At 39.7% G+C, this 27,759-nt stretch overlaps 1 protein-coding gene across 3 annotated transcripts in view; it reads right to left on the bottom strand.

Annotated features, from left to right (window-relative positions):
- Positions 1-26,991, bottom strand: part of SCN8A (sodium voltage-gated channel alpha subunit 8) — a 195,889-nt gene extending 168,898 nt beyond the window's left edge. For 2 of the 3 annotated variants that reach the window (XM_043447085.1, XM_043447083.1), the window contains exon 1: positions 26,548-26,671. The gene's annotated coding sequence lies outside the window, so the exon portion shown is untranslated. Of the gene's footprint in view, positions 1-26,547; positions 26,672-26,869 lie in introns of those variants that run through there. The other variant, XM_043447084.1, reaches the window with a different exon arrangement.
- Positions 26,992-27,759: the final 768 nt, after the last annotated feature.

Raw genomic sequence — 27,759 nt, 5'->3', positions numbered from 1 at the left:
ACAAACAGATGGAGAAACATACCATGTTCATGGATTGCAAGAATCAATATTGTCAAAATGGCTATTCTACCCAAAGCAATCTATAGATTCAATGCAATCCCTATAAAGCTACCAACGGTATTTTTCACAGAACTAGACCAAACAATTTCACAATTTGTATGGAAATACAAAAAACCTCGAATAGCCAAAGTAATCTTGAGAAATAAGAATGGAACTGGAGGAATCAACCTGCCTGACTTCAGACTCTACTACAAAGCCACAGTCATCAAAGACAGTATGGTACTGGCACAAAGACAGAAATATAGATCAATGGAACAGAATAGAAAGCCCAGAGATAAATCCACGAACCTATGGACACCTTATCTTTGACAAAGGAGGCAAGGATATACAATGGAAAAAAGACAACCTCTTTAACAAGTGGTGCTGGGAAAACTGGTCAACCACTTGTAAAAGAATGAAACTAGAACACTTTCTAACACCATACACAAAAATAAACTCAAAATGGATTAAAGATCTAAATGTAAGACCAGAAACTATAAAACTCCTAGAGGAGAACATAGGCAAAACACTCTCCGACATAAATCACAGCAGGATCCTCTATGACCCACCTCCCAGAATATTGGAAATAAAAGCAAAACTAAACAAATGGGACCTAATGAAACTTAAAAGCTTTTGCACTACAAAGGAAACTATAAGTAAGGTGAAAAGACAGCCCTCAGATTGGGAGAAAATAATAGCAAATGAAGAAACAGACAAAGGATTAATCTCAAAAATATACAAGCAACTCCTGCAGCTCAATTCCAGAAAAATAAATGACCCAATCAAAAAATGGGCCAAAGAACTAAACAGACATTTCTCCAAAGAAGACATACAGATGGCTAACAAACACATGAAAAGATGCTCAACATCACTCATTATCAGAGAAATGCAAATCAAAACCACAATGAGGTACCATTACACGCCAGTCAGGATGGCTGCTATCCAAAAGTCTACAAGCAATAAATGCTGGAGAGGGTGTGGAGAAAAGGGAACCCTCTTACACTGTTGGTGGGAATGCAAACTAGTACAGCCACTATGGAAACAGTGTGGAGATTTCTTAAAAAACTGGAAATAGAACTGCCATATGACCCAGCAATCCCACTTCTGGGCATACACACTGAGGAAACCAGATCTGAAAGAGACACGTGCACCCCAATGTTCATCGCAGCACTGTTTATAATAGCCAGGACATGGAAGCAACCTAGATGCCCATCAGCAGATGAATGGATAAGGAAGCTGTGGTACATATACACCATGGAATATTACTCAGCCATTAAAAAGAATTCATTTGAATCAGTTCTAATGAGATGGATGAAACTGGAGCCCATTATACAGAGTGAAGTAAGCCAGAAAGATAAAGAACATTACAGCATACTAACACATATATATGGAATTTAGAAAGATGGTAACGATAACCCTATATGCAAAACAGAAAAAGAGACACAGAAGTACAGAACAGACTTTTGAACTCTGTGGGAGAAGGTGAGGGTGGGATGTTTCGAAAGAACAGCATGTATATTATCTATGGTGAAACAGATCACCAGCCCAGGTGGGATGCATGAAACAAGTGCTCGGGCCTGGTGCACTGGGAAGACCCAGAGGAATCGGGTGGAGAGGGAGGTGGGGGGGGGGATCGGGATGGGGAATAGGTGTAAATCTATGGCTGATTCATATCAATGTATGACAAGCCCACTGAAAAAATAAATAAATAAATAAAGGAGAAATTGAAAAAAAAAAAAGAAAAAAAGAAAAAAAATCTTGAAAGCAGTCAGAGAAAAATAATGCATTACATATAGGGGAAAAAATAATTCAAATGACTGTGAATGTCTTATCAGAAACCATAGAGAACAGATGACAGTGGAAAAAGAATTTTAAGTGCTGGAAAACAATGGTCAAACCCAGAATTCTACATATCCAGTGAAACAGCTTTCAAAAATGATGAAATAAACTCTCAAAGAAAACCAAGAGAAGTCATCACTAGCAGACTTGCCAAAGATGCTAAAGAAAATTCTTCGGATGGAAGGAAATGATACAACATGGAAACAGAATTTCAGGAAAGAAGGAAGAACACTAGAAATGGTAAATATCTGAGTAAATGAACCAGCCTATTTTACTTCTAAGTTCTTTAAAACATGAAAGATGACTGAAAGCAAAAATTATAACAATGTCTGATGGGGTTTTCAATGAATATAGATGTTACACATATGACCACTACATGATAAAAAGGAAGTGGGCAAGCCAATATTTATGGTATTAAAGGTTCTATATTCTTCTTGAAGTGATAAATATTAATTTTAAGTAGAATGCTTGAATATGTGTACTGTAATTCCTAGCCAACACTAAAATAACTATACAAATGAAAAAGCAGTAAAAATTCAAAGTGTATGTGTGTGTGTGTGTGTGTGTGTGTGTGTGTGTGTCGGCCACTCAGTTATGACTGATTCTTTGTGATCCCATGAACTGTAGCCCACCAGGCTCCTCTGTCCATGGAATTCTCCAGGCAAGAATACTGGAGTGGGTTGCCATTCCCTTCTCCAGGGGATCTTCCCGACCCAGGAACCAAACCCAGGTATCCCACATTGCAGGCAGATTCTTTACAATGAGTCACCAGGGAAACTCCAAAAACTCATACAGAAATCTAAGGAGGATATTAAGATGGTTCAAATAATCCAAAAGAAGGATGTAAAGGGAAACAAAGAAACACAAAATAGAAAGGACAGAAAAATGTAATAAAATGGCAGACCTAAATCTAAAATATCAGTAATTAGATTAAATGTAAATGGTCTAAACAAATCAATTAAAAGAGAAATTATCAGGATGAGTTTACCAAAAAGACACACTGTTTGTAGTCTACCAGAAACCTGCTAGATACAATGATGTACACAGGTCAAAAAATGAAAGGGTCCTAAGTGCTATTATATAAGGCTGCCTGGACTGAATTATAGAAAAGGAAAAAAAAAACGTTAATAGACAGACTGGTGAAATCTATGAAATTCTGTAGCTTACTTAATAGAGTAATATACCAATGTTAATTTCTTAGTTTTGATAAATGTACTATGGTTTTATGTAATATGTTAACATTAGGGAAAGCTAAGTAAAGGGCATATAGGAACTCTATGTACTATTTTTGCAACTCATTTATAAATGTGAAATTATTATAAAATACAAAAAATGTAAGTAAAAGGAGGTAAGAATATACTATGAAAATGAGAGTTATCAGAACTATGTTAACCGTATGTTAATAGGCTATATTAACATCAGATAAAGCAGACTTCAAAACAAGGAACATTATCAGGGATAAAAAGGATAGTAAATAATGATAAAAGGGTCAATTCACTAAAATAAAAAATAATCTTAAATGTGTATGCATCTAAGAAAAGACCTTCAAAATATATGAAGCAACAATTGACGGCACTAAGGGAAGAAAAGGACAAATCTACAGTTTTAGAGATTTCAGTCTTCCTTTCTCAGTCCTCAATAGAACAAGTAAACGGAAAATTATCAAGGATATAAAAATATGTACATGTTAAATATATATAATTCCTATTTGTCAATACCTCAATAAGTCTGAAAAAATAAAGAAGAGGTAGGATATAATGTTGCAATTGAATAACAAATAAATCACATTTTAATTTTTTTAAGAAGGAGAAGGAAAAAAATCAAGGCTATAGGAGAGTGAGGGGAGGGAAGAAAGAAGTAAAAGAGATTAAGAAGTACAAACTTTCAGTTGCTATATAAAAGAGTAAAGAGTCATGGGTATGAAATGTATGATGTGGGGAATACAGTCAATAACTATGTAATATCTTTGTATGGTGACATATTGTAACTAGACTTCCATGATGATCATTTTGAAATGTACAGAAGTATATCACTATGTCGTGTAACAGAAACATAGTGTTGTAGGTCAATTATTCTTCAAAAACAAACAAACACAGAAAAAAGATCCAATTTATGGTTATCAGAGGCAGGAGGTGGAAGGAAGGGGAACTGGATGAAGGCAATCAAAAGGAAGAAACTTCCAGTTATAAAAGAACTAAGTATTTGAGATAGAATGTAAAATATGATAAATATAAGGAACACTGCTATATATATGAAAGCTGTTAAGAAAGTTAATTCTAAATGTGATTACAAAAACAAAACAATTTTTTCTATTTCTTTAATCTTATACCTACATAAGATGATAAAACGCTCACTAAACTTTTTGCAATAATCATTTCATGATGTATATAAGTCAAATGATTATGCTATACACCTTAAACTTAGGCAGTGTTCCACAACAATTATATCTGAGTAAAACCGGGAGGAAAAAAAAAATCAAGGATACCATGGAACTGAATAACCAATTGCCTATAATGAACATTTATAGAACATTCCACCTAACAGTAGAATATACATTCTACTCAAGTGCACATAGGACATTCACCAAGACAGACCATATCTTGGGTCATAAAACAAACCTTAACAAATTTAAACATGTTGAAATCATACAAAGTATGTTCTGTGACCATAATGGAATTAAACTAGAAATCAATAAAATAAAAGACTTTGGAAAATCTCCCAATACTTCAAACACTCAAAGCAACACACTTCTAAAGAATTCATCGGTCAAAGAAAAAGGTTCAACATATCAAAATTTGTAAAAATGCAACCACAGCAATGGTTATAGGGAAACTTACAGTATCAAAAGCTTGTATTTAAAAAAAGGAAAGGTTTCAAATCAATGATCTAAAACAACATAGTTTTTCACCTTAAAAAATAGTAAATTAATTCAAAGTAAGCAGAAGGGAAAAAATAAAAAGAGTAGAACTCAATTATATTGAAAACAGAAAAAAATGGAGGAAAAAATCAATGAAATCAGAAATAGGTTCTTTGAAAAGATGAATAAAATTGATAAACTTCTAGCCAAACAAAAAGAAAAGAATGAATATACAAATTATCTATATTAAGAATGAAAGGATATTAATATAGACCCAGACACTAAAAGGATACTAAGAAAATACCATGACTAAATCTATGTACATAAAGTTGACAACTTAGATGAATGCGCCAACTCCTTAAAAGCCACAAAGTACCAGAACTTACCCAAAAAGTATTAGACAACTTGTATTGTTCTGTATCTATTAAAGAAGTTTAATTTGTGGTTAAAAACTCCCACACAAAGAAAACCCTAGGCACAGTTCATTGAAGAATTCTATCAAATATTTTAAAAAGGAATTCTACATTTTCTCTTCCCCAAAATGAACATTTTTAAACTTGTTTTATAAGACTAGCATTATCCTGATACCAACACTTGATGACAAGAAAAAAAAATAACGAAACTGGAGACGAATATCTTAATGAACACAGATGCAAAACTCCTCAACAAATATTAGCAAATCATACCCAACAATATAGAAGAACACATCACAACCAATTGGTATTTACCCCAAGAATGTAAGGGCAGGTCAATATTTGAAAATCAACCAGTATAATTCATTATATTAACAGATTAAATAATTTGAAAAAATCACATAATTATATCAACTAATACAAAAGAGCATCTGACAAAATTCAACATCCATTCCTGAAAAAACTCAAAAAATTGGGAACATTCTGAAGGGAATTTATTCAACCTGAGAAAGAGTATCTACAAAAACTAACAGCTACCATCATACTTAATGGTGAGAAACAAAGTGATTTTTCCCTAAGATCAGGAAGAAAGCAAGAATATCCACTTTCACCACTTTCATGCAATATCTTACTAGAAGGCTATACTAACGGTGGAGGAGGTAAAGAAATAAAAAGGACAAAGACTAGAAAGAAAGACATAAACCTCATTTTTTACAGACGATATAACTATCCATATAGAAAATCCAGGGACTTCCCTGGTGGTCCTGTGGTTAAGACTCCATGCTTCCACTACAGGGGGCACAGGTTTAACCCTGGTTGGGGAATTTGAAATCCCACATACCAAACATCACGGTAAAAAAACAAACAAAAAAAACAACCCCCAAAACCCTATAATAAAGCTCCTAGAATTAAAGAGTTTAATAAGGCTGTAAGACACAACTTCAACATGAAAAAATCCATCCTATTTCTATATCCTGGAAATGAATTAGAAACTGAAACTTTATTTTAAAAATTTACAATAGCTTAAAAATAGGTATAAATCTAACAATATATGCAAACCTATATGCTGAAAACTATAAAATAATTGTTCTGTCACTGAGTCACGTCTAATCATCAGTTCTTCAGCATTCAGCCTTCTTTATGGTCCAACTCTCACACTGTACACGACTAATGGAAAAACCATATAAAGCGATAAAAGAAATAAAATACTACCTAAATAAATGATGAAGACATTTATCATATTCATTGACTGGAAGACACAATTATCAATTCTCAAACTGATCTCCAGATTTAATGCAGTCCCAAGCAAAACAGGGCTTCACAGGAGGCTCAGTGGTAAAGAATCCACCTGCCAATGCAGGAGACAACAGAGACATACATTCGATCCCTTGGTCAGGAAGATCCCCTGGAGCAGGAAACGGCATCCCGCTCAAGTAGTCTTGCCTGGAAAAACCCATGGACAGAGGAACCTGGTAGGCTACAGTCCATGGGGCTGCAGAGTCAGACATGACTGAGAGAAAGCACACACACAAGCAAAATGCAGGTGGGAGTTTTTGCAGACACAGACCAGCTATGAATTCAACGGAAAGACAAAAGAACTATAAGGCTGTTCAGTTGCTAAGTCGTATCCGACTCTTTGCAACCCCATGGACCGCAGCACACCAGGCTACTGTGTCCCTCACTGTCTCCCAGGGTTTGCTCAGATTCACGTCCATTGAGTCGGTGATGTCAACTCATCCTCTGCCGCCCTCTTCTTTTGCCTTCAATCCTTCCCAGCATCAGGGTCTTTTCCAATGAGTTGGCTCTTCGCATCAGGAGACCAAAGTACTGGAGCTTCAGCTTCAGCATCAGTCCTTCCAATGAATATTCAGGGTTGACTTCCTCTAGGATGGACTGGTTTGATCTCATTGTGATCCAAGGGACTCTCAAGAGTTTTCTCCTCACCACAGTTCAAAAGTATCAATTCTTTGGCACTCAGCCTTCTTCATGGTCCAACTCTCACATCTGTCTGTATATGACTACTGGAAAAACCATAACATTGACTATATGGACCTTTGTCGGCAAGGTGATGTCTTTGCTTTTTAATACACTGTCTAGGTTTGTTATAGCTTTCCTTCCAAGGAGTATGCATCTTAATTTCAAGGCTGCAGCCACTGTCCACAGTGATTTTGGAGCCCAAGAAAATAAAATCTGTCACTGCCTCCATTTTTCCCCCTTCTAATTGCCATGAAGTGATGGGACTTGATGCCATGACCTTTGGTTTTTTTTAATACTGAGTTTTAAGCAGCTTTTTCAATACTGAGTTTTAAGCAGTTTTTTCACTCTCCTCTTTCACTTTCATCAAGAGGCTCTTTAGTTCCTCTTCACTTTGTCATTAGAGTGGTATTATCTGCATATCTGAAGTTGATATTTCTCCCTGCAATCTTGATTCCAGCTTACGATTCATCCAGTCCAGCATTTCATATGATGTACCCTGCATAGAAGTTAAATAACTGGGTGACAATATACGGCCTTGTTGTACTCCTTTCCCAACGTGGAACCAGTTGTTCCATGTAAGGTTCTAACTGTTGCTTCTAGACCCACATACAGGTCTCTCAGGAGACACGTATGGTGGTCTGGTATCTCTTTAAGAATTTTCCAGTTTGTTGTGATCCACACAAAGGATTTCACGTAGTTAATGAAGGAAAAGATGTTTTTCTAGAATTCCCTTCTTTCTCTATGAGCCAATGAATGCTGGCAATTTGATCTCTGGTTCCTTTGCCTTTTCTAAACCCAGCTTGTACATATGGAAGTTTTCAGTTCATGTACTGACGAAGCCTAACTTGAAGTATTTTGAGTACAACCTTACTAACATATGAACATGCTAAATGAGCACAACTGTATGGTAGTTTGAACATTCTCTGGCACTGCCCTTCTTTGGGACTGGAATGAAAACTGATCTTTTCCAGTCCTGTGGTCACAGCTGGGTTATCCAAATTTGCTGGCACACCGAGTGCCACACTTTAACAGCATCATTTTTTAGGATTTGAAATAGCTCAGCTGGAATTCCATCACCTCCACCAGTTTTATTTGTAGTAATGTTTCCTACGGCCCATTTGACTTCACACTCCAGGATGTCTGGCTCTAGGTAAGTGACCACACCATCATGGTTATACTGGTCATTAAGACCTTTTCTGTGTAGCTCGTCTATGTATTCTTGCCACCTCTTCTTAATTTCTTCTGCCTCTGTTAGGTCCTTATCATTTCTGTCCTTTATCTTGCCCATCCTTGCATGAAATGTTCCATTGACATCTCTACTTTTCTCAAAGAGATCTCTGATTTTTCCCATTCTATTGTTATCCTCTACTTCTCTGCAACGTTCATTGAAGAAGGCCTTCTTATCTTTCCTTGCTATTCTCTGGAACTCTGCATTCAGTAGGGTATATCTTTCCCTTTCTCCCTTCCTTTTCATTTCTCTTCTTTCTCAGCTATTTGTAAAGCCTATTCAGACAACCACTTTGCCTTCTTGTATTTGTTTTTCTTGGGGATAGTTTTGGTCACCGCCTCCTGTACAATGTTACGAACTTCCATCCATAGTTCTTCAGGCACTCTATCAGATCTAATCCCTTGAATCTAATCATCACCTCCACTGTGATAATCATACGGAATTTGATTTAGGTCATACCTGAATGGCCTAGTAGTTTCCCTACTTTCTTCAATTTAAGCCTGAATTTTGTAATAAGGAGCTGATGATCTGCGCCACAGTCAGCTCCAGGTCTTGTTTTTGCTGACTGTATAGTTTCTCCACCTTTGGTCACAAACAATAGAATCAATCTGATTTCTGTACTGACTGTTTGGTGATGTCGATGTGTAGAGTCATCTCTCGTGTTGTTGGAAAAGGGTATTTGCTAGGACCAATGTGTTCTCTTGACAAAACTCTGTTAGCCTTTGCCCTGCTTCATTCTGTACTCCAAGGCCAAACTTGCTTGTTACTCCAGGTGTCTCTTGACTTCCTCCTTTTGCATTCCAATCCCCTATGATGAAAGGACATCTTTGCTTAGTGTTAGTTCTAGAAGGTCTAGTAGGTCTTCATAGAACTGTTCAGCTTCTTCAGCATCAGTGGTAGGGGCATAACTTGAATTACTGTGATGTTGAATGGTTTGCCTTGGAAATGAACCAAGATCATTCTGTCTTTTTTGAGATTGTACCCAAGTACTGCATTTTGGACTCTTCAGTTGACTATGAGGGCTACTGCATTTCTTCCAAGGGATTCCTGCCCACAGTAGTAGATATAATGGTCATCTGAATTGAATTTGCCCATTCTGGTCCATTTTAGTTCACTGATTCCTAATATGTCAATGTTCACTTTTGCCATCTCCTGCTGGACCACATCCAATTTACCTTGATTCATGAACCTAACATTCCAGATTCCTATGCAATACTGTTCTTTACCGCATCAGACTTTATTTTCACCAGCAGACACATTCACAACTGAGTTTCATTTCCGCTTTGGCCTAACCACTTCATTCTTTCCAAAATTATTAGTAACTTCTCTGCTCTTCACCAGGAGCATACTGGACACCTTGTAACCTGGAGGGCTCGTCTTGAGGAGTCATATCTTCTTATCTTTTCATACTGATTATGGGGTTCTTGTGGCAAGAATATGAGAGAGGTTTACCACTACTTCTTCCAGCGTTTTTTGCAGACATAGACAAGCTGACTATGAAATTCAATGGAGAAGCAAAAGAACTATTAATAGCCAAACAATTTTGAAGAAAGAAAAATTAGGTTGGAAGACTCACAGTACAAAATTTTAAGCCTTACTGTAAAGTTACATATCTATAATCAGATCAGTGTGGTACTGGTGACAGGACAGATATGTATAAGAATGAAATAGAATAATCTAGAAAAAGGCCAAAACAAATATTGCCAATTGAGTTTTGACAAGAGTGCAAAGTCAATTCAAGGGGAAAAGGGTAGTCTTTTTAATAGTAATGGTGCTAGAACAATCACACATCTATCTGAAAAATAAATATGTAAAAATGAACTTTCACCTAAATTTCATATCCAACGCAAAAATTAACTCAAATGAATTATACATCTAAATGTAAAATGCAAAACCATAAAACTCTTAGAGGAAAGCAAAGAACATATTTGCAAGCTTGGATTATGTAAAGAATTCTTATTTACAACAAAAACATGACCCATCAAAGAAAGAAACTGACAAATTAAACTTACATAAAATTTAAGCGTTAGCTCTATAACGGACCCTGTAAAGAGAAGAAAAAGAAAAGCTACACACTAAGACAAAACATGTTCAAGTAATTTACTTGATGATTGATATCCAGGATATATGTTTTTTTAAAAAGGCTCTCAAAACTCACAGGAGTAAAACAGATAACTCAATTTAAAACATGAGCAAAAGATTTGAATAAAAGATTTGGTTAAGACACTTAACCGAAGACATATGGACAGCAATATATATGTGAAAAATGCTCAAGATCATTAGCTCTTAGGGAAAAGCAAATTGAAACTACAAAGAGATACCACTACATGCCTGTTAAAATTGCCAAAATAAAAAATCTGAATGCTCAATATCACTAATCATCAAGAGAAGGTGAAATCAAAACTACAGTGAGAACAGACAGCTAGGATGAAGCTGCTGCGTAGCACAGGGAACACGGCTTGGTGCTCTGTGACCTAGAGGTGCGGGAGGGGATGGGAGGGACGGAGGCACAGAGGAAGGGGGTGTATGTGTACTCAGAGCCGATTCACACTGGGCACAGCAGAAACTAACAGGACTGTAAAGCAATTATCTTCCAATGAAATGTGAAATTAAAAAAACTACAGTTAGCAATCACCTCACAGCTGGCAGATAGCTATTATTAAAAAAAAAAAAAAAATAAGATAACAAGTGTTAGAAAGGATGCAGAGAAACCAGAGCCCCTGGCACACTGTTGGTGGGAATGCAAAATGGTGCAGCTGCTATGGAAGACAGTATGGAAATCCTTCAAAAAATGAAAACTAGACCTACCATACAATACAGCATCTCACTTCTGGGTAGTTATCCAAAAGAATTAAAATCAGAATCTTGAAGAAATATTAGCTATACCATGTTCATTGCAGCACCATTCAATAGTAACCAAGATAGGGAGACAACCTAAATGTCCATCTATAGATGAACATACAAAGTAAATGTGGTAGACACATACACAGGAATACTATTCAGCTTTTTTAAAAAAGAAAGAAATTCTGACATATGCTATAACATGGATGAACCTTGAGGACATCATACTAAGTGTAATAAGCCATTCATGGAAAGAGAAATACTGCATTATTACACTTATACGAGATATACAAAATCGTCACAGTCATAGAATTCACATAGAATGATGTTTGCCAGGGCTGGGGGAAGAGGGAAATAGGAAGTTACTTATCACTGGACAGAAAGTTTCAATTAAGCAAGACGAATAAGCTCTAGAAATCCACTGTAAAACATTGGACCTATAGTCAATAACAATGTACACTTAAAATTTTGTTAATAGGAAAGATTTCTGTGGTATTCTTACCACAATAAAACTAAAAAAAAAACAAAAATTCTGACAATACCAAGTGCAAATGCAGATATTAACGACAACTCTTATACACTATTGATGGAAAAGGAAAATGATATAATCACTCTGAAAAAAAACGGTTTAGTAGTTTCTTATAAAGGTAAACATATACTTACTTTGTTTCTCAGCAATTCACCCTTACAGATATCGTTGAATACTGTAAATTCAGGTTCATACCAAAACCTATACATTTATAGCAGCAGTATTCATAATCACTTGAAACTGGACATATCTCAAATATCCTTCAACAAATGAATGGATAAACAAACTGATATATAACCATGCAATGGGATACTACTATGCAAAACAAAGAACAAACTATTGATAAAGATTATAACACAGATAAATCTCCAAGGTACCATGCGAGTGAAAGAAGGCAATTTCAAAAGATTCTATTCTATAGCACGATTCTGTTTAAATGACATTATAAAACAGCAAAACCACAGGAACAGAGAGCCATTTGGGAGCTGGCAGAGATCACACATTAGAAGCTTTGACTACAAACGGGCCTCAGAGAGTTTTTTGAGGTGATGGAACTGTTTTCGTATCCTGACTGTAGTCCTGGTTACATAAATGTAACATGTCTACATGTATTAAAACTCATAGAACTCTAGTCCGAAATTTTTTTCAACTGTCCTCTTGTAAATTTTTAAAACAACAATAAAAAATAACTAAAGCTGTTAAAAATGTTAAAAAGGAAAAAACATATATTTGCCATACGTAAGCTAGAACTTCAAAAGCTTTTCAAATATTACAGTAATATTGAACTTCTTCTTGTGAAGGAAACAGTCCTCCGTTTGGTTATAGTACCCTAACAGGAATAAATTTCCAAATAGGAAAAAGGACCCTGTGTGTCCCAGCAGCACTGGGTCTTGGCCCAAGGCTACAAATAGATTGCAGGAGTTACGATGCCTCAGTTTCCACCAAAAGAACATCTAATACTCTCTTGCTTAAAACACAGACTAGTATCCATACTTTGAACTCTACAGACTAGATTTTTATAACATCCGCAAAAGTCAGCATTCAGTTCTCACAAGTAAGAGTTCTCAACTAGGTTCTGTAATTAAACCATGGAAGGGAAAAACAACTGGTAAACCCTGAACAACTCACCATCTGTAAACAGAAGCAGTGTCTGTAAGGAGCTAACGGTTCTGGAAACCTGGCTAGAAAAGTGGCATTGCTTCCGGGGAGGACTTTTTCTCCTTCAGGTTTTGCAGTAGATTGCAGAGTGATAAATGCACTGCTCTTTAAAAGGCCTTTCCCCAAGCACTAGCCTGGGCCTTTAAAGGCAGGGCTGCAGAGCCCAAGCAAGACACAGGAGTCACACCCCCCTGGGTGATGACTGCTTACCTCAGCCCTGGGAACCTGGGCAGCCTGCTGAGGAGAGGGAAGTGGAAAATGCCCACCTCCTACAAGCTGCAAGGGACAATACAGACCAGAGACTTCCTAATGGTCAGGAAGGAGCGTGTGGCTAGGAACACAGCATGCTAGCCCCAAGGATCGAGCTGCATATAAGCTTATCAAAATGAAAGACAGAAAATATTCGGATCTAATTAACAACAAGTCCTTGATACCCACTCATGACACAAACGGACTTATTTTCTTTGACCTGTAAAGTTTTGGAGCAATTTCTAATGCAAAGAATCTACATTAAGATCCCAAAATAAATAAACCTTTACCCCTTCGGCCCTTATGGCTTAAGTTTTCCTGTATGAGTCAGAGAGAAAAAAAAAATAAAAGCCTTGCGAGAGGAGTGAAATGCTCATAGGCTCATTCTGTTTCCCCACTCCACTTAATCACTCAATTCATCACTCAATCTGTGCCTTTCACCACTCCCTTTTCTAGAGACAAGGAAGAAGAAATATTACAAATGAAAGGAAAGTGAAAAAATAAAAACCTAAAAACCTACCAAAAAAAGATGTCCTTTTCATCATAGGAGACTGGAATGCAAAAGGAGGAAGTCAAGACATACCTGGAATAACAGGCAAGTTTGGCCTTGGGAGTACAAACCTGAAGCAGGGCAAAGGCTAACAGAGTTTTGCCAAGAGAACGCACTGGTCCCAGTACACACCCTCTTTCAACAACACAAGAGACGACTCTACACATGGACATCACCAGATGGTCAATACCAAAATCAGACTGGTTATATTCTTTGCAACCAAAGATGGAGAAGCTCTATACAGTCAGCAAAAACAAGACCTGGAGCTGACTGTGGCTCAGGTCATGAACTCCTTATTGCAAAATTCAGACTTAAATTGAAGAAAGTAGGGAAAACCACTAGGCCATTCAGGTAGGACTTAAATCAAATCCTTTACAATTATACACTGGAAATGGCAAATAGATTCAAGGGATTAGATCTGATAGAGTGCCTGAAGAACTATGAACAGAGGTTCGTAACATTGTACAGGAGGCGGTGATCAAGACCATCCTCAAGAAAAAGAAATGCAAAAAGGCAAAATGGTTGTCTGAGGAGGCCTTACAAATAGCTGTGAAAAGAAGAGAAGCAAAAGGCAAAGGAGAAAAGGAAAGATATACCCATCTGAAGGCAGTTTCAAAGAATAGCATGGAGAGATAAAAAAGCCTTCCTAAGTGAACAATGCAAAGAAACAGAGGAAAACAATAGAATGGGAAAGACTAGAGATCTCTTCAAGAAAATTAGAGATGCCAAGGGAACATTTCATGCAAAGATGGACAAAATAAAGGACAGAAACTGTATGGAACTAAAAGAAGCAGAAGATATTAAGAAGAGGTGGCAACAATACACCGAAGAACTATACAAAAATATCTTAAGGACCAGGATAACCACGATGGTGTGATCACTCAACTAGAGCCAGACATCCTGGAATGCAAAGTCAACTGGGTCTTAGGAAGCATCACTACGAACAAAGCTAATGGAGGTGATGGAACTACAGCTGAGCTACTTCAAATCCTAAAAGATGATGCTGTTAAAGTGCTGCACTCAATATGCCAGCAAATTTGGAAAACTCAGCAGTGGCCACAGGACTGGAAAAGGTCAGGTTTCACTCCAATCCAAAAGAAAGGCAATGCCAAAGAATGCTCAAACTACTGCACAACTGCACTCATCTCACACGCTAGCAAAGTAATGCTCAAAATTCTCCAAGCTAGGTTTCAACAGTACATGAACTGTGAACTTCCAGATGTTCAAGCTGGATTTAGAAAAGGCAAAGGAATCAGAGATCAAATAGCCAACATTCACTGAATCATAGAGAAAGCAAGAGAATTCCAGAAAAACATCTACTTCTGATTCACTGACTATGCAAAAGCCTGTGGCTGTGTGGATCACAACAAACTGTGGAAAATTCTGAAAGAGCTGGGAATACCAGACTACCTTACCTGCCTCCTAAGAAACCTGTATGCAGGTCAAGAAGCAACAGTTAGAACTGGACTTGGAACAACAGACTGGTTCCAAATTGGGAAAAGAGTACATCAAGGCTGTATATTGTCACCCTACTTATTTAACTTCTATGCAGAGTACATCACGTGAAATGCTGGGCTGGATGAAGCACTAGCTAGAATCAAGATTGCAGGGAGAAATATCAACAACCTCAGATATGCAGATGACACCACCCTTATGGCAGAAAGCAAAGAGGAACTAAACAGCCTCTTGATGAAGATGAAAGAGGAGAGTGAAAAAGCTGGCTTACAACTCAACATTCAAAAAACAAAGATCATAGCATCCGATCCCGTTACTTCATGGCAAACAGATGTGGAAACAATGGAAAAAGTGACAGACTTTATTTTCTTGGGCTCCAAAATCACTGCAGTCATGAAATTAAAAGACACTTGCTCCTTGGAAGAAGAGCTATGACAAACCTAGACAGCATATTAAAAAGCAGAGACATTACTTTGCCAACAAAGGTCCATACAGTCAAAGCTATGGTTTTTCCAGTAGTCATGTATGGATATGAGAGTTAGACCATCAAGAAAGTTGAGCACCAAAGAATTGATGCTTTTGAACTGTGGTGCTGGAGAAGACTCTTGAGAGTCCCTTGGACTGCAAGGATATCAAACCAGGCAATCCTGAATGAAATCAAACTGTAATCTTCATTGGAAAAATTGATACTGAAACTGAAGCTCCAACACTTTTGAGTGATGCAAAGGGCCGACTCATTAGAAAAGACTGATGCTGGGAAAGATTGAAGGCAGGAGGAAAGGAGATGACAGAGGATGAGACGGTTGGATGGCATCACCAACTCAATGGACATGAGTTTGAGCAAGGTCCAGGAGATGGGGAAGGACAGGGAAGCCTTGGCGTGCTGCAGTCCATGGGGTCACAAAGAGTCAGACACAACTGAGCAACTGAACAACAACAACACAAACCTACTAAAATATTACTTGTATTAGAACATCTAGATTAATAAAACAGATTGCCATCATTTAGCTATGTGGTCTTTATGGACTTTCCTCAACCCAAACTATTTTAAGAATGGCTTCCCAAGAGGTTGCTGTTTAACTGTTCTTAATCACTATTACTTTGAGCATTCAAACTAGGAAACAGGTACAAACTTACAACATGATTGCACAGGGAACCTCCTGATGGGATTATTGTAAAGACGCTTTACATCCCTAAAGGACATCATGCTCAGTACCACTGCGCTGCGTGGGAAATCCTTTACAGCCCTAAACAGAGTGCGAAATTTACTAATGTCTTGTACGTGAACTCTGCCTGGTCCACTGGTTCCACACAAACCATGGAGATGTCTTGCCAACAGTGTGAGTGCAAACTGCAGCAAACGTTAATTGAATTTGCAAGAACTCAGTAACTTCGGAGGGGAGAAGGAAAATTAAATGAAAAAATTCAACCAATTAAATTGCTTTTCTCTAGATGCAGTCTGTTATTTTGCATGTGTGTGTTCTGATGTTCTGATCATCCTTTATTTTTTCTTATTCAAAGATCTTTACCTACTGCGAAATGCTAGAACCCCACATCCTTGAGCTCACCCTTCACTCTGAGCTATCACTGCATACTGAAGTGACTCATTAGGGCCCACTCACCACTGTTCTGTAGCCCAGCTATACCAAGGAAGTTTATGCAAGTGAAGTCTGACATTTTGTATGGACAGTCCAAGATCAATACCAAAAATGACAAGCAACATTACTGGCTCATAAAGCCTAACATTTTCCTTCTGCTTTCATCTATTAAAATCCTCTCCGTTGCTACCTTTAATTCAGCCTGCAATTTAACTTACTTACTACAATGGCTTCCAAAAAACACAGAGAATATAAGCAAATGATCAAAGAGAGAAAGTCACTGAGTTTCAGTAAGGACAAAATAGTCCTTATGAAAACATACAGTCCTATGAAAAGGCGCATAATTCTTTCTTTATACATTAAACCAAAGGTTAGTTGAGAGTATCAAGGAAAAAGTTGAGAATATCAAATGAGCTAAGTGTCTATATATGGACAGAATGAAAGACCACAAGGCAAGCAAAGGATAGAAACCTACGAAGATTAAGTAATCTTTATCAGTGAGAGAACACACAGAATAAAAAAGTTGGAAGACTTAGGTTTTCCTTAAAGAAAGCATGAGCTCAGGAGAAAAACCCTCTGCAGAGAAAAAATTAAAAATTAGAAATCAGTAGCCTGCTAACCAAGATGCTCTGGACTAGACTGCCAACATATATTACAGAACTTATTTCCTCAGATTTTCTAAAGAGAAGATTCTCTGTCTCTCAACTTTAAAAGAGCAAAATAACTTTTTAACTCCTCCTCCTACCTTCTCCTCAAGTAAAGTTATTCACCAAGTTTTATTGGGCCTTCTGAGAAACAACTTCTTACATTGAAAAATGCTGCTTAAACACACACATCCATGTGACACACACATAAAAATTATATTCATGTTCTTTCCTTTCTGTCTTCATCACTACTATCCAAGTCCAAGGCTTTGTTACCACACAACTAGGCCAAATCAAACAGCCAGTTAACTGGAAGTCCATTCCTTGTTCTATTTCATCCTACTGTACATTCACTGCTGCCCAATCCTCCTAAAATATTATAAACTTTGATGATGTATCATTCTGCATGCCTTTAAAAAAAAAAAAACCTTCTATGTTCTCCATTGTCTCCAAGGATAACTGCAAGCAACGTCAACAAATTCATAATGTTTAGCTAACTCTCCCCCATCTTTGCAGGCTTATCTGCCACTGGGGTATTCTACCTTAGTCCTACTGATTTGTTCTTGGTGAAATTTCTATTCTAATTTGAATATAATTCTAATTATACTCTAATTATATTCAAATCCCCAAATTTATAACACAGAATGGAAGAGATACCTTCAACAGTGCTTTTTGAGAAAATGTTTTCATGTTAAATGACTTAATATCCTTTAAAAAAAAAAAAAAGAGGAAATTTTTAAAAATACATTTAAGAATGTCACTAAATTTTTTTGCTAAGGGGGAATTAATTGATCTAAAATGACCTAGACTGAGAATTCAAATCCTCAAACTATTTTAACAGTCTTCCTCAAAAGACAATGGATATAATTGTGTGGGGGACAAGGAAGAGAAAGTGTTTACAAGCATATCATGTAGAAAGGATACAAAGACGCTGGTAACAGTATTTATCTTTATAGAATGCACACTCAGTGAAGGTGACAGGATAGGAAGACTTAACTTTGAAGCTTCTGATTTTTTTAACCCTTTGCCTCTGTTAACTATTCAAACAAATAAATGTTAAAGATAAATTTTATGTATAGAATGGAGAGATACCTGCAACAGTGCCTTTTGATAAAATGTTTTTATATTAAATGACTTAAAATCCTTTTTTTTAAAAAAAAAAAAAGTTAATTAAAAACACGTTTAAGAATGTTACCATTTTTTGTTTGTTTGTTTTATTACAAAGCAAGAAAGTATTCTCCATCTTTTCCAAAGCAGAGATCAGGAAAAGTAAGCAATCTGCAGCAAAGTTCTATCAGAGGAAGGGGTAAAATAACATTTAAAACACAAAACATCCTCCTAAAGGTCTGTGCTAGATCCAGAAGTTCAGGATCACTCTAGCTCAGGGAATAGAACAGAGATATGTATCCAAAGGAGTCTGCAGAGAAGAGAGAACTCTCCCCAAGTTCACATCCAAATTCCCTTGTCCATTTTCACTACAGTCATTCTTTTTTATTAATTGAAGGATAATTGCTTTACAGAATTTTGTTGCTTTCTGTCAAACATCAACATGAATCAGCCATAGGTATACATATATTGTAGTCATTCTTTTCACTTTCTCTCACTCTCCGCTTTGATAATTTCTCACACTCCCAATGGTTTCCTCCTTATCACAGTATAAATCTATTTTAAATGCTTTATTTTCTTCAAGGTATCATTTCTAGAAACAAGACATTTCTCCTTTTAATTTTCACCAAAATCTCTGGCTATCCAATTGGGAATTCTGTAGCAAATGAGACTTCTGGGTATTCTGACCTCCAAGAAAGCACTACCAGTCTCTTTTGAAACCTGCTCAATCCTTCTCTGCAATTTAATAATAATGCATCAATTTGCTTTCAGTTAAAAGCATTTTTATTCAGCTGCTTGCTAAAACAAAAAGATACTAGTGAATGTGAAGCAAAAGCCTGCTGCATTTATCCTTAATTGAAGAAAAATTCCTTGTGAAACAAGAAACTAACCACGTAATAAATTAAGACCTATTTATTTACAGGGCTGTCACTCAGTAAAATGAAGGAAAAATGCCATTTCATACTGGCTTCTGGTGAACATTAAGCTTCTGGAGGCTCAGCTTTCAACTGTCTATACTTTAAAATAAGAAGAGAGTAAGAATAGATGAAAAATGAGCTACTTTTTTAATTGATTTCTTCCTTTATCAATCACTATCTAAAAATTTACAGTAACATTTTAATTTTGACTTTTTCTCCTTTCCCAAGTTCACTATGATGGAAATGCTAATAATCAGTTAAATACTCAAAATGTAGGAAAAGGGCGGAAAATAAATGGCATGTATAATTCATAGCCTAGATAACCCATCCCTGGATAAATAAGCATTCACCGTATTTCTCTGATGTTCTTACTCCCCAGGAACTCAAAAGATTTTACAGCATAAAAATCACACTAATCAACTGAACATGAAAGGAGCCTGTTAATGTGTCTTTTGAGGGATTTCAGTGCTTTCCATTTCCAGATCCTGGGACAAGCTCAGTGAACACCGGAAGCCTCTTACTACCACCAACAGTGAATATAAAACCTCCCTCTACAGACAACACTTTAGTTATCCTAACCCAATCAACTCCTTCCAGGATCAAGAGGCTTCAGTTCCAAACTAAGAGCACATCTCACACCTTTAAGAGTCCCAGCTTTTCTTCTGTTCCACTCTGCTCAGTACGACACATCTCCATATACCTAAGGGAAATCAGAACTATTATCTACTTTCACCTTTGCTCTTTTAGACTAAGAGCCTCCCAGAACTCTTCTACTTCAACTAGGTTACTTTCACCCCCTCAGCAGCAATTTTTCTCTGAGTCCTACACCAATTTCAGCCTTGCATAAGCAAAAGAGTCCAGGTGATAGTGGCCATAATTCCCCTATGGTCCTGGTTATAACTTATGTTGGCAATGTGGGAGCATTTATGAGGAGCCAAACATGTGTTTATGTGCAAGAGAAATTAAGAAAGACAAGCAAACCCAAAGACATGACGACTTTTAAAAAAATGTAGCTAGGATAGCTGCAGAAACAAAACAAGCATGTTACTTCAGTGCCTCCTCTTTTCATCTATACTCTATTTATTGATAAGATACATCCTCTGCTCATTTTCCCTCATCTTTCCTGCTTCCAGAATGCTCTCCTTCAAAGCTACTCTTGCCCTCCCTCTGCCTATTCCAGAATCTTTCATTATGCCCACTCACTAAGATATGTTTAGCTACCTAGGATAATGATAATTTCCTAAAATAAAGTCAAAATTGTTCACATTACTTGGTTATCTGAATATCAGAATATAACACCATTTAATAGAAAAAAAAAATCTTTAAGCATGAATTAACCAACCTGGGTCCCTATCTCCACTTCATTATTTAATGGTCCCACAAGCCCTGGACAACTCAATCTAGGGTACTCAATTTCCTCAGCTTGAAAATGGGTAGAATAATATCTGTCTTACCTAACTCAAACAATCAACTCATCAAAAGGTTTTTAAAGTTTTTATAAACATAGAGTAATAATTAGGTAGATGGTCAGCGATGAGACCTAAATGTAAGACACTCATTCAAAGAAAGCAGTTAGAAGACTATATAATTGAGGACTTCCCTGGTGGTCCAGCGGTTAAGACTCCACACTCCCAATGCAGGGCCATGGGTTTAATCTCTGGCCGGGGAACTAAGATCCCACATGCTGCACTCCCCGCCCACCTCCTCCCCACAAGAAGGACTATACAATGGGAAAACCTAGAAGAGTGCTGAAGACAAAAGCAACTCCAAACCTGTATAATCACTTAGCACAATTAAGGAGAACCTCAGCCTTTGAGTCCATTCCACCTTCAGATCTCAAGCCATGGCTAAAACCAGCTCAGCTGCCTGCCAACTGGTGAGTGCCAGAGCATTCTTACTTGGTAAAAAGTCCTATTCTAGAATAGTTTGGGAATGAACGTGGAAAGAATTACTTTAGTAACTGCAGTTGCATGGGCATGGTGGTGGTCAGCACCGCAATTGTACAATAAAACTCTTCTCCTTTTACATTAGCAATGTCCATCCAAAGTCAGGATACCTCTTGACTCTATCCTCAGCCAGACTGAAGATAAAGCAACCGTCTGCTTTTCAGACTACTGAAATTTAATATAGTACACAAATACTATATCAAATACACATATAAATACACACTAAGCTGCTAAATCCCGAGAGGAAAAGGAGCTAATATACACTGAGCTCCACGTGTCAGAAACCATAAGGAAACAGAGATTTCATTTAATCCCCACAAACACTATGCCACGTAGGTATTATTATTCCTATTTTTACAGATGAGAACACCAAAGCTCAGATAGATTAAATAACCTATCCAAGGTGACAAAGCTAGTAAGTAGAAGAGTGGAGACTTGAACTTTAGTGTTGCCTATCCCCAAAGCCCACACTGCTTCTGACGTTTCCCTCTCAATGGTGTAACCAGGACAACATTCTTAGGTCTTCATTTCACCTAAACTGCGAGTCCTGGTTGTATATCTATAACTTCACAAAGGGACAAAGAAAATTTTCCCAGATTTCTTCTTTGCCTTTTCTTTATATACATTTACTTCATGTTTCTGCACAAAATTAATCTTTTTAGGTTGAATCACTGGGCTAGATCTAATATGCTACCATTCAGTATTTCAGCAATTAATATACATAAAGGGTGAAAGTTCTGTTCCCTTCTTTTAACACTTTAATAGCCATAGTTTTTGAGCATGATATAATTTTCTAAGCTGGTTCTTGCCATTTAAAGAGTGTTAGTGCTTAGTACAATGCTTCACACACAGTAGGTGCAGAGGGAGAATATTTATTGAGTCCCTGATTGAGAGAAGTTTTCTTTATTCTTCTAGTTAACTGGCTATATTTGAGCCCAATTCTAAGAATGAATTCTTTTACATTAAAGATAATTTCTTGAAATTTTTAAAAAATGATTCCAAAAAAAAAAAGGAAATTGAAATCTAACAGTCTAGCAGTTAAGTCTCTAAATGACCAACTAGTAGACTGTGAACTTAAGAGTTTAAAAGGCTTGGTTTTAAAATACTTATTTTTATTATTCTGAATAACCTTTGCCAAGTGCTTCTTTCCCTCTTTACAGAAAAACAAAACTGAAATAACCATAAAACACAATTGTTTCACTAACGATGACTTTTCCCCCCATTTCTCACATATTAAAATATTTCTGTAATAAGTATACTTTATTTTTATAATTATGGAAACTCATCTCTGAATAAACTGTTTTTTGGTTTTTTGTGGGGTTTTTTTGGCCAATTGCAGGAACCACCTACACCCCAGAGCACTTTATTCAGACATTACTGTTTATGCAGTTAGACACTGCTTGAGCGATACAAGTTTCCCTGTGCCTGGTCCCAGGTCACTCTATGTAGAGTTGTTCCCAGGCTGCCAGGAGCTGGGACACTGCTAGGAAAAGGCAAGACCCAGAGTGGAAAGAGTGGTACCTCTGAGGAGCTGCAGAGGAGGCAGTGGGCTTTAAGAGAGCCCTTAGGGTGAGCAGAGAGGTCAGGAGTGTAGGCTTAAGGCAGGGCCCAGGGGCAAGATTCCTTGAGACAAGCCCCAATCCTCTCTGAGGTTTCCAGAACAAAGGCTAGGTGTGGGAAGAGCAGGGGGTGTTACCTCCAGGTGCTGCTGAAGCTGGGGAGGATGGCAGAGAGGCCTGCATGATGGGCGTATAACCTGTGGCAACTGGGCCTTCCCACGACACTGGGCGATAAGTATCTGTTATGGGGGAAACCTGCACCATGGCTGGGCTGGAGCACCCAGCACCAGGCCTGGAGGCCATGGGTCCGCTGGGGTGAGCTAGCTGCTGCCTACACCCTACTTTAAGCAACTGCTGAATAAACTGCATTTTTGACACTTTCTAAACAGTGTGGTTTTACTTTCCTTCTTCGATATAATCTATAGGAATTAAGTATTCATTAATTTATGCATGTGGCTCTAGAACAACTTGTTATATACTATCGGCACATTAAAGATAATTATTTTTGCTTCCATTCAAGAATGTTTTCCTTGCTTTAGGTGGATATGTCTCTATCTTTGTATTCTTTTCAAGCAGGTGCAGGTTCTTGTATAATCTCTATAGAACACCGAACTCTTTTCTTAGTAAGAACTCTTTTCTTAGTAAGAAGCACAAGAACGACATCTGCCCCTGATCACGCCCAATTAATGTCTTTTAACTTTATGTTACCTTTTCAATGACACAGAAGTACTTCAGTCACAGTGGAACCCCAGTGGAATGCGCTGCTTTATGTGAGGTCTCATATAAGGGGATCCCTGTGCTAGGTGGGAGATCCATACAAGCTGAATTTTATGGCCCTCTTCACTATTTTAGGATTTTAAAATACTTTTTTGACAAATTAGTTTGGTGAAACAATGAATCACATACTGGCCTCTGCTGTGTCAAATCCTTTTCCTAGCTCACTGTTCAAATCAACCCAAATAAGATGCCCTTCTGATCCAGCTTAACTTTACAATCCAGGTGATTAATTTGGGAGACCAAAATATCATAACATTAATAGTTTCTTGCTACTTGAAATTATCAAAATGTGCTGAAATAATGCAGTCAGCAAAATGTCACTGTGTGACTTACATATGGATCTGTTGCAGCCTGTAAAAACACTGTCTCCATGAGGGACAGCCAAAATGAAGAGTTATGTGGGAGTAATAAAATATGATAACTAGGTCTGCAACTTCAAGTATAACCGAGCTGCGCATGCACACACACGCACACATCTACAGGAGAGCCTGCTGACATAAAAGCAAGAAAAACCCAAACCATGTCCAGCCTGTATGCACTCCACTAGCAGGCCTGCAAGGGAACTGTCCTTTCAGCACCACGGCAAGAGCCCCTGGCGTAAACCTCGACACAGGCAACCAAAGCGGGGCAAGCTGGGCCCTGAGAAACATTTGTTAGAGACCCTGCAAAGAAAGCAACAACCAACTGTGTGGTTGTTTGTTTTTAAGTACACTATCTGCCATTTCATAATCCTTTATTAATTTAAAATAAAACCCTTCAAATGTTCTGATAAAAGCTGACAAAACCCCAAAAGAAAACCGAAGAAGTATTAAGTCAGCCTCTCACACTGAACTCAAAAAACCAGTAACTGGCCTGCACTGTCAAGAACTGCGCTGCAGTACCCACCAGCAACACTACTAAGAAACACAACACACTAACACATACCCTGTATCAGATGTCCACAGAACACAGAACATGCTTAGAGCCCTCTCCAGGGACAGCCTCAATTTCTAGGACAGACAATGTTCGCTGAGTGCCGAGCCATCGCTACCACCCCCCTTCCAAGCAATCAAATTCTCTTTCAGGGAGAACTGAAGGCCTTGTGTGTCATGAGCTCCAAAGAAGAAATGCTGCGGTATTTCAAGAACCAGGTTAAAGGCAATGTATTACAAAGCTTTCAGCATTTTAAGTCTGATTCCCCCAAGATTTCCACCAGGATGGTACCGGATGGTAATGTCACCCAGCCATTTACATTACACATCAAAAATAAAATTTTTTTTCCTTAAGAAGAAACAAAAAAAAAAAGTCCCCCAATAATGGTGATTATCTTCTAATGCACGTGGAGAAAAGAGAAGTACAGAAAGACTGTGAAACAGTGAAAACCTACCACACCAGAAATCTCCCTTGGAAAACTAAAACACCCCCAGACTTAGCACACCCCGACCTCTCTGAAGGCTCTCCAGGTTCAAACTTGAGAAACAGTTACAAAAAGAGCCTTCCCCTTTGGCCCCCAGAGCCCTCACCCACACCTTCTGCCTCCATCCCGACTACTCTGGTGCCCACTGTGCATGCATTAAAAGCAATTTTCCCTGTTTGGTAGCGTTTGCTCCATGTTAATTATTTCTCCCTCTCCCTGAATTAGCCAGATACAATGCAAAGTTTCTTCTCCAACCCTCCCCCCCTCCCCAAACAGATGACATCCTTTTATTATGGATACTAATACTGGAACCCCGGAGTCTCCGGATGTAAAATGTATTCCCCCAGGTTTCAAAAACTGCAGTGTAAGTGAGGAAGAGGGCACAGGGTGGGGTACCTGGAAGGAATGCATGGTTTGAAAAATCATATTTATCAGACTGAAAAATGATTCCTACTCCATATCACTTCGAAACTGGGGCCCTTGGAGGGGTCTGAAAGCCCTAGCTAAGCCCCCCCGAAAGTTAACTGCCAAGTCTCCACTGGTGGTTGCTGCTGGCACGGAGGGGATGGAGCTGAGCTCTCAGGAAAAACGCAGAGGCTTTGCAGTCCCCCGAGTACCGAGAGAGAACTACAGAGCTGGGGTCCAAGCCTGTGCAGCTGGGCAGTCCTGTAAGCCCAAAGCTAGCAGAAGCCCAGGGTGCTCGCTGCCGGTGGCACGGTGGGGGAGGGCAGGAGAGAGGAGGAGAGAAGCAGGCTCTGCATCGGGTGGCGTAGGGGTGGGGGTGGGGGAAGGGGATATTCTCAAAGTGATGTACTCCCTAATGCAGGAATCCTAGCCTGCCGAGGAAGGTCCCGGGGGCCCCCAACACAGCCCCAGAGCACCCTGTCAGGAGGGGGACGGACGCATCCGAGTAAAGGACAGGGGAGTCCCGGCTACCCTAAGAACCCACGAGCCCCTGGCTTCTGCAGTTGGTAACAATCTGGAGCTGGATGGGGGAGAAGGATGCAGTAAGACATGGGGGAGGGGGTAGAGCTAAGGAGCTGCTCTAGAAGATCCGGACAGCGCTGCCCTTCCAGTGCAACCGGGCAAGGGGCCCCGACTCTGCCCTGGCTCTGGGATACAGGAAGGAGGGGGTGCTGCACCACGGAAGGGGCGCCGAGGGCAGCCAGAGTCCCCCTGTGCAGCCAAGAGCGGAGGAGAGAGAGGGTGTATGGGGGTGGGGGGCAGTGGTCCTCAATTCTCCTCAGTGATCCCCGATAAACACGTTAGAAGGAAGCAAGACTTCCAAGCACCTGTACAAAACCCGGAGGGCACAAACCCCGCTCCATGGCCCCTAGAGCCCCGCCGCGCACTCTGCGGCAAAGCCCCTGACTGGAGATGGGCGAGCCCCGCTCCAGAGTCCCGAGGCGAGAAAGGGAACCCGGCGGACGAGGAGCGGCGCCGGGGCAGGGGCTCTGGGGCGACTTACGGCAGCGGCGGCGAGGGAGGCAGCGGCGGCCCTAGCGCGGGGCCCGGGAGGCGCGGCCGGACTGCAGAGGCGCCGAGGATGCGGCGGGCGGGACTGCGGTGGGCGCCATCTTGGAGCGCTCCCCGCGCCCGCCCCCCGTGCCGCCCGAGTCCTTGCATAATTGATAACTCGCGCCCGCCGCGCGCCGCCGCGCGCGCCCCCCCCCCGCCCACCCCGCCCCCGTGCCGACCCCCGGCGCGCGCCCCCCGCCCGCCCCCGACCCCAGCCGCGCACGCCGCGCCCGCCCGCCCGCCCGCCTGCCTGCGTCCCGAGGCCCACCTACCCCTGCAGGGCGCGCCCGTTCGCTCGCGGCGCTCCGCGCCGTTCGCCCGTCCGCTCGCTGGCTGTCAGGCCGGCGTCCCCGCGCCGCCCGGACCGGATCCGGGGCGAGGGAGCAGGGCGCCGGTAGGGGGCGCCGCGCCGGAGCGCCTCGCGAGCGTCCCCGGGCCCGCCTCCCCGACGCCCCCACCGAGCCGCGCGGGAGGGGCTCCCGGGCAGAGCGCCGGGACGCGGCCGCGGAACACGCTGGCGGGCTGTCAGCCAGCACGCGGGCGTTGAAACCGGAAAGGTGCTATGTGGACTCAAGGGCCCTGTGACCCTTGTAAATGCCAAGTCTTACCTTTTTCCTGAACGGCAGTCGCAGAAGAAAATGTCTAGCAATATTGCAGTGCTCAGTTGTTGGAATTTCTGACATCTGTAAACACCAGGAACTCAATTTATCCGATCTTTGGCCATCGGAGAAAAAATAAACACACACGCACACCAAAGTCTATTAACAGCAGCTAGAGCCTTGTGATTCAGTGGACAGGGAGCCCTGGTAGGAGGAGGAGGGAGACATCCGTTCCCCCAGACCTGAAACTGAAAGTCACCTTAATCTTTTTGAACCTCAGTTTGTCCATCTGTAAGGTAGGCACAATCATTTGCTTACTCCACACTGTCTTAGGAGGATCTAGATAATGAATGTGTGGACTCTTAGCACTTTCTTGTGCTTCTCATAGATATTTCTTTCTACCGCAAGTTCACAGTTAAGAGGGAAAGTGTGGTCAGGCTGCTACTTACTAACTGGGTAGCCTTGGACATGAACAACTCTGAGCTTCAGTGTCATCTGATTGTAAAAGGGTACAATCATAGGACCAGACCGTAGGTTTGTTGTCATAATTAAAGAGGAGGTTG

This window comes from Cervus canadensis, chromosome 25 (assembly GCF_019320065.1).
Source record: "Cervus canadensis isolate Bull #8, Minnesota chromosome 25, ASM1932006v1, whole genome shotgun sequence".
In the NCBI taxonomy this organism is placed as follows: Eukaryota; Metazoa; Chordata; class Mammalia; order Artiodactyla; family Cervidae; genus Cervus; species Cervus canadensis.
Note: the sequence above shows the minus strand (reverse complement) of the source record. Positions and strands in the feature narration are given on the sequence as shown.